Source organism: Strix uralensis, chromosome 11 (assembly GCF_047716275.1).
Source record: "Strix uralensis isolate ZFMK-TIS-50842 chromosome 11, bStrUra1, whole genome shotgun sequence".
Classification (NCBI taxonomy): Eukaryota; Metazoa; Chordata; class Aves; order Strigiformes; family Strigidae; genus Strix; species Strix uralensis.
In genome coordinates, this window is record NC_133982.1 from 2,065,094 (window position 1) to 2,077,231 (window position 12,138).

Below are 12,138 nucleotides of genomic sequence, written 5' to 3' on the forward strand. Positions count from 1 at the left end.
GCTATGACAAATTGGAACTGATAAGCACACCACAAGGATACCTAGCTAAGGACTGTTCAAAATGGACACAGACAGTGATCAGAGGAACAGTGACAGGATGGAGAATGCTGACCACCTGATCCATCTGAATCAATCACCCCTAAGGCTATCAAAGGTGAATGACTGAGCCATTGTCACTGAAGCCTACTGGGGTGATTCAACAGATTAAACTGTCACAAGTGCTGTGCAAACTGAAAGGGACTACTGTGTAAAGTAGTATAGAATTCACTGCAGGAAGTCTGAGGGTGGAGGGGAAAATTGGGATTTAAAAAAAGAATTAGAGATGTTACAGGTTTTTTAGGGAAAAGGCCAAAGGAAGATAAAGAAAGATATCAAGCACAAGAAAATGAAGAGAAAAGGAGGTAAAAGGGACTGGTCGTGCATAAGTAGGCTGTTGGTCAATGCAGTTGTCTGGCCAACAACTGCCCCTCGTTACCACAATCTGTCCCACCTTTTTATTAAATTATTTTCCTTTCTACATCCTGCCTCAAGATTTTCCCTTTTATGTGTGCATGTGCATATATGTGAGTAATCTGGCAATCAACATAAAGCTATTGAGTAGGACAAGGGGCCTGAAAGCCACATTGTGAAGTGACAGAAGTTTAGTGTCCAAAAATTGGAGACACTGGTGTCAGGGAGCAAGATACTGGAGACACCCTAAGTCCAAAGTCAAACTACTGGACAGACTGGGACTCTGCATGTCAGACATTGAAAAGTCCAAGGTCCTGGGAGACCAAAACTGGGGAGGCAAAAGGTCTGATAGACAGAGAAGCCCATTAAGGGGATTTTCTATTAGTAGAGATCCCCATTCGTGCTGTCTGTGTTATGTGGAGACCTGTAAAGATAGTGTCCTTCTATTGTATTGATCCATTTGTGGCTCCGTGTGTGTGTATGGGTGTGTGTACATGCGCCTCTTGGGAATTCATGCTCAGGCTCACTGCTAGCATGACATGAAAACAAGGGGAAGGAATAGTCATTCAACTCCCCCGTCCAGGACTGAGGAATTCCCTAGCTCTTTCAGCACATTGAATTCAGCTACTCTTAACACACACTTAACCACAGCTCTCAGAATCTCTGAAAATTCATCACATTTTACATTGTCTGTGTGAGATACAGCAGCTAAACTAATATCCATCATTACTAATGAAACCATTTTCTCATTCTTGTCATTGACTAATGTTTGGGCATGTGGAATTTTCTTAAGGGTTTGGGTGTAGGTTTTTGGTTATTCCAGGTTCCTCCATTTCAGATCATGTCTGTTTGGAGACTCCTCTTCTAGTCTCAACACCATACCATTAATCACAGGCTCAGATTGGTCATAAAAACTCAGATTAATTGTTTACAAGACAAAGTTGAAACTCCTTTTTTCCAAAAAGGTTTTTAGCACATATACACCCATGACATGGCATTGGCACAAAGAAAATAGAAAGTTCCACCAGATGGAAACTATTCCATGAAAATATTGTATGGTCCCAAAAGTCCCTTTTGTACAGTGGCCAAAGGAAGCATAGACTACCTTACACTGTGTCTTGATACCACTCTTCAATTCCATACCTACCACAGGGCATTGGTTTCTTCCACACTCAATAAGATATTCCATCATTTATTTTTTGCAGAACTCTCAGACAGCCTTTTCATTTCTTCCTGTTACCAGATCCAACATACTGGGCAAAATAATACTAAAAAGTGAAAATCACCACACCTCACTGTGTGACTGTGTGACAAAACCCCTTTCTGAACTCAAAAATTTAAACAAGAGCATCCACATTTCTGACATTGAGCTACATGGCTACACAGTAGATGAGACCTGAAAGACATCTAACATAAACAGTATGCCGTATGGCCATGGGCAATTTATTCCACAAGGTGCAAGCTGTCATTTATTGGGCAAAAGCCAGTCTGCACCCACTGAGTTGGTAGCAGTGATCTCTCCTTGGTTTGGTCCACAAAGGAAGCACACACAGAGTCTTTGTCAGCACCGGTGTGGAGCTGAACACCAGGCTGTGTCATGCAGGGAGACAAACAGTTCCGTCACATCTTTCTAGCTAAAAAAAGTGCATCAGTTCACGGACTGCGGGCCCGAGCGCTGAAGTTAGCTTCATTCCTGTTCATTCTGCTTCACCCTGCATTGCAATAAAGCTGGCATTGAAAGCGAAGACTTATGTCTTCCTACATATGTTGTTACAATACATTATGCCACAACATCTCATTACTTCCAAGAGTATTACAAGAATTGATCAAATCTTCCGTCTCTCTCAGGTAAGCCTGACAAAGGAGAGTGAACAGACTTGGGAAGAAAGTGAACAAAGAACTGATGAGAAGATTAATTTCTGACTTTCTGTGTTTTTCTATCAGTGGAAATAATTGTCCATGTGCTGAACTGTAAGGCTCCTCAGTTACTGACGTGATTTTATTATGCCAGTCACAGCTTTATCTGAATGTCCAAATATGCTTTAAGTGATGAGACATTGAACAAACTGCAGAGACAGTCCTCCCCGTGCCTAAAATTTCCCTACTTTGTAAATCCACTGGGTCACCCAAGGTGCAGAGTATAAGAGATCTTGTGTGAAGGTTGTCTGGTTGCAGAAACTGATCTGATGTGACCGAAAGCTAATGCCATAGTTTAGGCGTAGGGAGTTTTGAACACCTTTCCCCATGTTGGTGCAGCTGGGTGATCTGCAAAGGAGCAGAAGTATATATGCAGAGCACAAAAATTCATTATTAGGGTATGCCTCTACAAGACAGGGAAACAAGCCAGGACACTGAGCCAAAAAAGAGCATGTAATCATCCATACTTCTTAGAAAAGAAGTCTTGTCCCTGAGGCATACCAACAGTGATTGACACTCAGATAAGACAGTCTGTTTTTTCACAGAAAATATTGCCAAAATGCTTTAAGGGTTGGGATTTAAATAAGTTATCAGGACACAGAGATTGGATCCAAGAATTAAGTTGAATAGTGCATCTTTACAGCCGTGCATGGACAACAGCTTTTTATTTTTTAGTATTACATTTTAGTGTTTGCTTTCCCCAAGATTCATCGTGATGTCAGCTACAGAAAAGCAAAACCAAACCTGCATTACAGAATTCATCCTCCTGGGATTTGGCGATTTGCTCAACCTTCCGGTTCCTCCCTTCCTGCTCTTCCTGGTGATCTACATGGTGACAATGATGGGGAACATTCTCATCCTCATGTCGGTGGTGGCTGATCAGCATCTCCACACCCCAATGTACCTCTTCCTCAGTAACTTGTCCTGCTTGGAGATGTGCTACAGCTCCACCATCCTGCCCAAGCTGCCATCCTTAGCTGCTGCTACCCTATACTGCCGGTTGTGTACTACAGTCGCACCTTTGCCCGTCCTCACTGCCCTCCTTCACTTCATATTTTACACTGTAACAGTTCTTCCTTCCTAGCGGTTCACACTATAGACCTAAAGCGGTGTGAGATGCTCAATCCACTGCCTTGTTTTCCCATGCCAACAGAAAGGTGACTGAAACCAGGGTTCACAAGACCTAGCTTTACATCTAAAAGTTCACTCTCTGAGCTGTGCTGGCTCCCTTTATGACCACTGGTGAGAAACTGTCTTCTCTGCTCTGTCGTGCTGGTCCACACACCACGTAGATCAGAGCTCCTCTTTCTATCCACTGACTCTAAAGGGAGGCAAGATGACTAGCTCAGAGCTTGCATATCCAGTGTTTATCTCTAAGAACACAATCCAATATCCAAGAGCAGCTTACGCTTCAGCCCTTAAGTTTCAGCCCCCCCTTATGAAATGCTTACCACTTAGACTGTAGGCATGTCTACCAAAAGGCAGAAGTAACTGCCTAAACACAGGTGTGTGGTGCTGGTTCAGATACATTAAGGGATCCTGCAGATGCCTCGTAGGGTCTGTGTCACGTTTATCAACCCTGTACTGATGTCAGTGATGCCCTAGGTCACCCTAAACGGCACAAGACGCCTCTGCTTGGGCACCTGAATCACTGCTTGAATACCATTATCTAAAGTATCCATCTTCTCTCCTAGTGAATGGAGAGGCATCTCTAACGAATTTCTCTTCTCCCCTGCATTACAATGAGATGGGTCAAGGCAGAAGTTGTATGCTTGGTTTAGACTAGTAAAGGGTTCATTTGGACTGTTTTTAGCTAGATGAAAATTAGCGCTGGAACTGATACCAGTAAACTTTAAACATTGGCTGTGTAGATGTTTACATCTAAATTAATATCTCTTAATATCCAACTGTTAGAAAAAAAAGTGCTTTTAGGGTGAAATTAGGTGATCAAATCATGTCTTCTCTAGGAGATGAATCTTGTTCCAGGTTGTGCTCACTGCACTGACTTCATCTAGTCCAACAAATGGGGGTTGAGGGCCAGATATGGACCCCTGTGCCATGGATAGCCCTTCTGAATTAAATAAACCTTTCGGAATTAGTAAACTAGACCTCCCCTCTCATCCTCCTGGTAAGCAACAGTCAAGTGTCAAGAAAGACTGATCCCCTTGTAACTTTCAGGTAGCTTAAAAGAGTTGACAAGCAGCTGCAGACAGAGTCATGGCTGCAAAAATATCTTAAATCCCTGATTTTCACATGGATTTTCAGCCTACATCCGAAATTGTGTGTCATGAATTCTCCAAAGTAGCTTCCTGTTTTGTTTGTTGCTGCTCATTGGCTTTAGAGAAACACTGCTCAGCTGCCTAGACTAAATACCAAAGTTTTTGGTACATATGCAGGATGCACTTTGTCACTGCTCTTTACAACCTGCTCCCTCTGGAACAGACAAGCCATGTCCTTACTGCAACACAAGGCTGTATTTATCCCACAGTTTCTTGCACTGTCTATCAGGGTTTTTTGAATACTGACTACAATGCAGTGTTTTCCACGTCTGCATGTTGGTTGCCAACATTTCCTGAAGCACAGCTCGCTGTTGGATCCTCTTTATTTATTCAGATGGCTTTGTGTCAAGAGTGTCTGAACCCCTCAGCCAAAAGCCAGCCTGCCCTAACACTGAGACCTCCCTTAACATGTTGTCAGGCCTGAGACATTTAAAGGTTCTTCAATAATTAATATGTCTCTGTAATTTCCACTTAATATTGAGAGTTCCTCTCAGTTTGCCAGGTTTGTGCTAGGATGGTGTGTCAGGAAAAGGTCATTCTACATGCAGAAAAACATTGCATGTGGGCATGGAGGATGCAAAGTCTGCTCAGATGCTGCGTAAATTTACTTGTATTATGTCTGTGGGCTGCAACAGAGAGAGAAGTTTCATTCCCAAGCAAGCTGCTGCAGGTAGCTCCTTATTCACATTGCAAGGGTAGATGGTGGATGTTGAAATCCAGAACCTGGCACCACCTGCAGTAGCAGTTTCTGTATGCAGACCCTGTTACTCTGAATTTTGCAGTGTTTGGAATAACTGTGGCAAGATCTTGGTCCACCGCATGTTAGTTGCTCCTACTATGATCAAACCCGGTACATGTGCAGGGATCTTCAGGACTGCTGTTATTCAGTCCAGAGAAGATAACGGGCAAAGCTGATCTCGTGTATCAGGCATAGGAGCCACCGCAGCTTGTTCTAAAGAGGCAACCTTCTACAAAATGTCAGCAAACCGCTTGGGTGGAAGGGCACATCTAACTGTGGCATTCTGCGGTGTAGAATGAAGAATGTAGGCCTGGATATAAAGACTCCCTTTACAGCCAATGCAAAGACCTTGTCACTTCTTGGATGTGATTCATCTCACCCTTAAGTAGATATCTGAAACCATCTTCTCTAACAGTGTCCTCACTGTATTTGCTAAAACTCTGCAGAAAAGTCAGAGATTCTTTAACTGAAATGTTTATTGTATGACTTAACTCTCATACAGTCTGAATTGATACTGCTATGTAACTTAAGAAAAAAATTGCTGACACAATGAAATGGAAAGCTGTGGTTTGAATATATCTGATGGAAATTTGAACTCTACAACTGAAGAACAACTTTTAATAGGGATGGGGGAAATAGCTGTTTCCTGCTGAAAGGTCATCATTGTGAAACTTCCTAAATAAGGAAATTAGAAACTATAGAGAAAAGAAGGGAAGGCAACTGATGTCACTGTAATGTTTTAGAAAATGCAGAATGACATGTGCTGGGTGGGCTGGTGAGGATTTAGCAGCAAGCCAAGCCCTGACAACCAGGATGAGGATGTCAGCTGGAGACCAGTTTGCCTTATTTCCCAGAGAATCTGCTCCCAAGGGACTTGCAAGGAGTGTATGAGTCAGAGGGTTCAAGAAACCAGTGTCGTACCCGATGGGCCTTACATGTTAAAGGGGCAGGCGTAGAGTCCTCAGGGCACTCTGCTGTCAGGAAGCCAAGGGAGGGCTGTTCCTGGAGGATATTCAGGTATCAGATGCCTGACATTTTCTGGTGGATCGTGGACAGACAAATCCCTGCGGAGGACCACAGCTGTCTTCTGTGGATTCCCAGGATTAGCACAGATCATATTTTGAGAACTCTGGATTTGGTTTTTTTTCTGTGTGCGTGTCTTTGGCTACTTGTTTTCAACAGTTGAAAGTAATAATGATGCCTTGCTCTTTATGAGGACTTCATCCAATAATAATAATAGCTATAACGCAAGGATAGCTGTATGGACTGGCACTTGCCACACACCCACGAACACCAGAGATTTCAAACTGGGTTGAGATGTCTTCACTGAACTGTCTGCATGTCCTGAGTTACCTGAGTTATCTTAGTTAACAGTTAATAGATAATAAAATCCTGCAAAAGATAAGAATTTAGTCTAACTTGAAATACTCCCTCCTCCTTTCTGTTTATGCATTTCAAGATATCTCTTCATTTTTTTGGTGAAAGAGACGGGATTTCGCTTGGTTCTGTCTCAGAGGTGGCGATTTGATGTGTGCATCCCTATGGTTTGTGAAACCAGCCCCAAAGACGCTGTGGACAGACATTTCTCTCTACTTTTAGACAGTGACAGAGGAACTGTAGTTTTTGAGCACCCACATCATGAGTTTGTGCACATTTTACTGTTAAAACAACTGTCCTCAGTAGAGCTGAACTCATACCTTGATCTCCAACACATAAAAGCTTTACAATGACCCTTTGACAGAAACGTTTCCGTTGCACATCCCACTGGGAATGCTTGTAGAAGAGTGATGGCCGTTCAGTGAGGGGCAATGGGTGAGCTGGATGAGTATTGCAGAGGTGGAGGAGGTTGGAGGGGGCAGTATTTCAGGGAATTGCTCAAGGCTTTGGGATGGGGAAGAGGGTATGACACTGAGAGTGGGGTATCAGGAAAAGTGAGGTGGTGAGGGCTGTGTTTCAGGACTGAGCAACAGCCCTTGAGCCTGGGGTGCACCGGGGAGGAGGGCAGCCCCAAGCCTGGGACAGCAGTGACGTGTGGGCCAGACCTTTGCTCAGGCACCTTTGCTGTGTGGCCACTGCAGCCTCGCAGGAGCCTGGGTGCCTCCTCTGCACGTCCCACACTGACCAGAAAGAAGCCTCAGACAGGTGAGGCCCAAAAAGGTCCTGCTGTGGATCAGCACCCATCCCCTTTCTTTGGCAGGACACATCAGAGGCACTGCTTGGTGAAAGCACTTATGCCCTCCTTTATTTTCCTGTAACCATGTTCTGATTTTCTGCTCTGATGAGCCCCCCAGGAGGGCCACTGAGACCTCCTGCAACAGCTCCATCTCTAATAGCTTCAGCAGGCCTCATTAAAACTCCAGGGAACTTTACTCTTGTATAATTTTTACCCAAGGGCTTGATAGACCGAGCAAACGGTAACGAGCTTTTACTTGCTGCTAATTCTCTGTGCAGTCATCAGGTGGCTAATAGGAGAAATAGTCTTTGAGAAAGAGTTTTGCTAGACTTCAAGTTTTTAATGAGCATATGATGCAACAGGGCATTTCTTGTTTCTTATTCAAGCCTGCTGGTGTAAATTAATATATTCCAGATGAACTTAATCAACATCATTTTCCAATAGGGGCTGATGCTATCAAAGAAAACCAAACAATGTCATCTTTGTGGTCAAGCATCTTGCGGACTGTGTGTCTTTGACTCTTTCTCTCAGGAGTCGTGAAGGGCAAAGCTGTCCGTGATAAAATCGGCCCTCTCACCATCTTGTGAAACAACACCACATTGCAAACCCAGTGAGAGCTCCAATGCCCTCTGGTGCTGTTCTTGTAAAGTTACCAGCACACACAGTTAGGGTGAGAAATACATTTCTGTACCAAAAATCATGACATATGTAAAATTATTCAAAAAACAAATAACATCTTGTAACGTTTTGAAGATGGGTTTTCAAACTCTTTCACTTGACTACAAGATACAGCAACAGAACCAACCCTGGCCGCATTGCTAGAGACAGGTGTATGATCAGAAGACACACAAGCCAATATCTAGATGTGAGCATCATAAGATGAGAGAAGACCAAAGGCGGGGATTAGTGATGGTACCTGTCCAAGAATTAAACAGACAAATATTAGGCAGCACAAATATCAACCTCATGGAAAAAATAATTGACGGGTAGACCGGCAGGCAGATAAACATTTGTATAAATGGAGAAAAAGGCAGAAGGAAATTTAGTGGAGAGTGAGCTAGCTGAAGTGTTAAGAACACAAATAAGTGTCATGCACACACAGAGACTGTTTTTCTTTCTAGAAATGAAAAATGTAGAAGGATGGGGAATATTTGCCAGCTTTCAGTCAATTTTAGAAAAACATTTTGGGCATCTAAATTAATGGATTTAAAATTCAGGAAAAATGTTGATGTTTACCAGGTTTGTGTATTTTTAATTTCCAAATGACAGCTTTTCCTTTAGAAATGGGTCAATATATCTTTTTACAATAAAATGTTCATTTTAAGACATTAAGTGGATATGAACCAGCTAAAACATTTTCCTTCAGGATGAGTGATGGCAACTAACCATAGCCCAAAATTAAAATGGGGAATGATCTGACTTGTCAAGAAACACAAGGACGAGCAGGTGGGTAGAGCAGATAACCACCGATGGTCATTGTCATGCCGCCTTCTCTAGGCCATCGGAGGGAAGTTCTGTGAGCTTGCAGTATAGCTGGTTGAAAAGGGAGATTTTCATGCTATTCCCATGAGGGCTGAAGTATTTTTTCCTTCCTATGTTCTTCCTCTGACCTGAGAATGAATATAAGACTTAAAGGACTTGCCTGACGTGGGAGGAGAATTCAGTGGGATGAGTTTCGTTTCTTTGTTTTCTTTTGCTTTGAGGGGAAGGCTGTATTCACAAGCACCAGCAACCAGTAGTTTTCCCATTTTCTGAAATTCCCAGCATATTACTTCAGAGGTGTTTGTGCCTCAGAAAGAAGGCCTCCATGGTCTCCTAAGGAGTAATCTGCACTAAGCTTGTCTCTAGGAAACTAACTGCAAGCTCAGATCATAGGCCTAATATGTGAAGGTACAGAAATGATCCTTGAATGTTCCCTAGAAGAAGATGTCTCTGACCTAACTTTTAGCTGCTGACAAGCTAGAAGCTTGGCCTCAGCTCAACACTCGGGATCCATCTGTAGTTGGTGGAGAAGGATAATCATACCTGCAATTTACCTCCTCGCATCCTCAGAGAGGTATCAAGCACAACAGGATGAATCTTTCTCAAAGAGAATTTAAAAAAAAATTCTCAGACCTTCATGTAACATATACAGGGAGAAGCAAAATGAGATTTTTGTGGTGAAATCAGTCACCAGAACACCACTTCTGATCAACAGAAACAGGAACTTCTGGAAGACCACTGAGCTGATAGCTCTTTGTCTGCTGCACCAGGATGAAATCAGGCATGATCTCTCTCGCTGCCTCCCTCCCTATGGGGATTTATATTGGGTGCCTTGATGATTAAATTTGATGCAGAAGTTAATAGTTCCTACAAAGATAAATGCCTCTGCCGCAGGGTGTGATCCCCAGCTCTCAGGAGTACAGAGTCACTCCCTTTTACTGGTGGTGGTGGTGGCAGCAACCTAATGGGTGCTTGTGCTGACACTGCAGAGCTCTCAGCCCAAGTCTCCTCTTGGCCCTGTGTGATGTTCCTGCGTGTAAACTTCAGACGTAAAGCTTCTTTTGTCTGGCTGTTGCTTTTCCATTCGGAGTACCCAGAATAGAATGAATGGTGGAATGCAGCTTTTCACAGCAATGATTTTGTACATACTGTGGTGCTGAGGGTACGTGTTTCATTCCCAAGGTTATAGGAGGGGGCTGAGTGCAGGTGTTAGAAACCAAAGGAGAGATTAAATACTTCTGGAAGACTTTTTTGGTGAAAGGAGCCAAACCTTGCCTTCACCCAAAGGCCAGGCTTAATATCTAGATGCCTTTTGTAGACAGCACCTCTGGAAAGTCATTCCTCCACCTTTGGTCACTGATCTGTTCCGGTATGCAGACCACTGCCTGGGTCCCCCCTGCCTTGAGGCTCAGCTAACTGGACAGGACGTGGAAAACTGCTAGACAAGACATGAGACACTGCTGGACATGGTGGGTACCAAAAGCTAGAGAGCTCTGTGAGGGGTGGCTGGGGTTCACAGGTGGTTAAGGAGGAGTGATGTGGGAAATGGCCAAACTTCACAGGGAAAAAAAGGGAGTTTGAGGACCTTTCAGGGCATGGCGTAGGATGACAGTACATAGAGGACTGCACCGAGTGATACCATGTAAGTCTGAGATGACCTGTGTAACAGTCATACCTAGAAATACCAAACTTGGGTATGGGTATAGCAAAACTGGGGCAAAGAGGGAAAAGTTACTAGCAGAAGGTGGGGTTGCTTCTGGGTGGAGATAGGGGCAGAGAAAGAGAGGTGGAGCTGGGTGGAGCAGGCCTGGCAAACAGGAGAGGATGGGGACAAAAAGGGGCAGGTCAGGTGCAAAAAAGCTGCTGGTCAGCAAGCTCCTCTGGCCAAGACTTGTGCCTGATCACCAAATGTGACTCACCTTATTAAACTCTGTTCCTAACTCTTTTCTGTACTGGTGTCCTGTGTATGGCACTGTGGGTGTGTGATCTGCTGATGAGCTTCAAGTTGGACTCACCCATGGGTAGGAGGAGACCAGGATCTGGAAAGAGCCCCCGTTAGAGATGGAGACTGGTCCAGGGTCTGGGCATGGATCATGAATGCTAAAGGTCTGTGTTGATCTGTGTGGAAGCCTGTATGAGTGCTGGGTATGTGTGCGTGCACTGGGAGTACGGGCTTTGTCTCACCTGGGGAAGGGGGGAAAGCAGCAGCCGTGCCTTCAGCAAACCAGGCAGACAGTGCTCCTAGATCTTAAAGTTCATTGTATTCCTCTTTTCTTAACATTGTCTTCGCATGGAGTAATTTTGCTTTTGGAGGTGTTCATCCCCAGTGATGAAACAGATGAAACTGATGAAATTAAGAGAGAGTTGAGCAGCTCTGCTGGAAACATCTGGTGTTAGATGTGGTGACGTAGGCAAGTGGTTTCATCAGGCTAGTGTCACTGCAAGGAAGATTGATCAGATGGATGAAATCACAGAAGAAATCATTATGTATCCATCAGGACAACGGATGTCATTGTTACCATTATACTTAAAAGTCATCCAGACATCCCAGTGCTCCTCACCAGGGCAGCCACATCTTACCTTTGGTAAGTGCTGCATAGTGGAGACTTTTACTGAGGGTTACATAATGATTCTTATGCATTGATGCAGCACTTTGCAGCTGTCAGAACACAAAACCAGACAAATTGCACAATGCGGCTGGTAACAGAAATGGTTACATTTGCAGTGATCCAAGCAGCTATGGTCTTGGGCAGGATGGTGGAGGACTGCAGCAGGTCTCCAAGGACTAATTCCAGAATTCCAGTGAATGAGAATGAACAGAACAGTTGTTCACCAGAACAATGGTGAGGATGTTTCTAGTCATGGTCATCATATACAGAGTTGAAAAGATTAGGAGAAGAGGGATGAACAGTTCAGAAACATTCCCATATTCCCATATATGAAGGGAGCATGTGAGTGCTCGGGGAGGGGGCAGAAACGCTGCCTGATTGTTCAGTGAGAAAGGATTGTGCTGACAGAAAGCACGTCTATCTTGTTTGTAATGCCCTTTTTGGGAGCTGGGGTCACCATCTTCAGAAGTCTTGAGGAAAGTATTTATC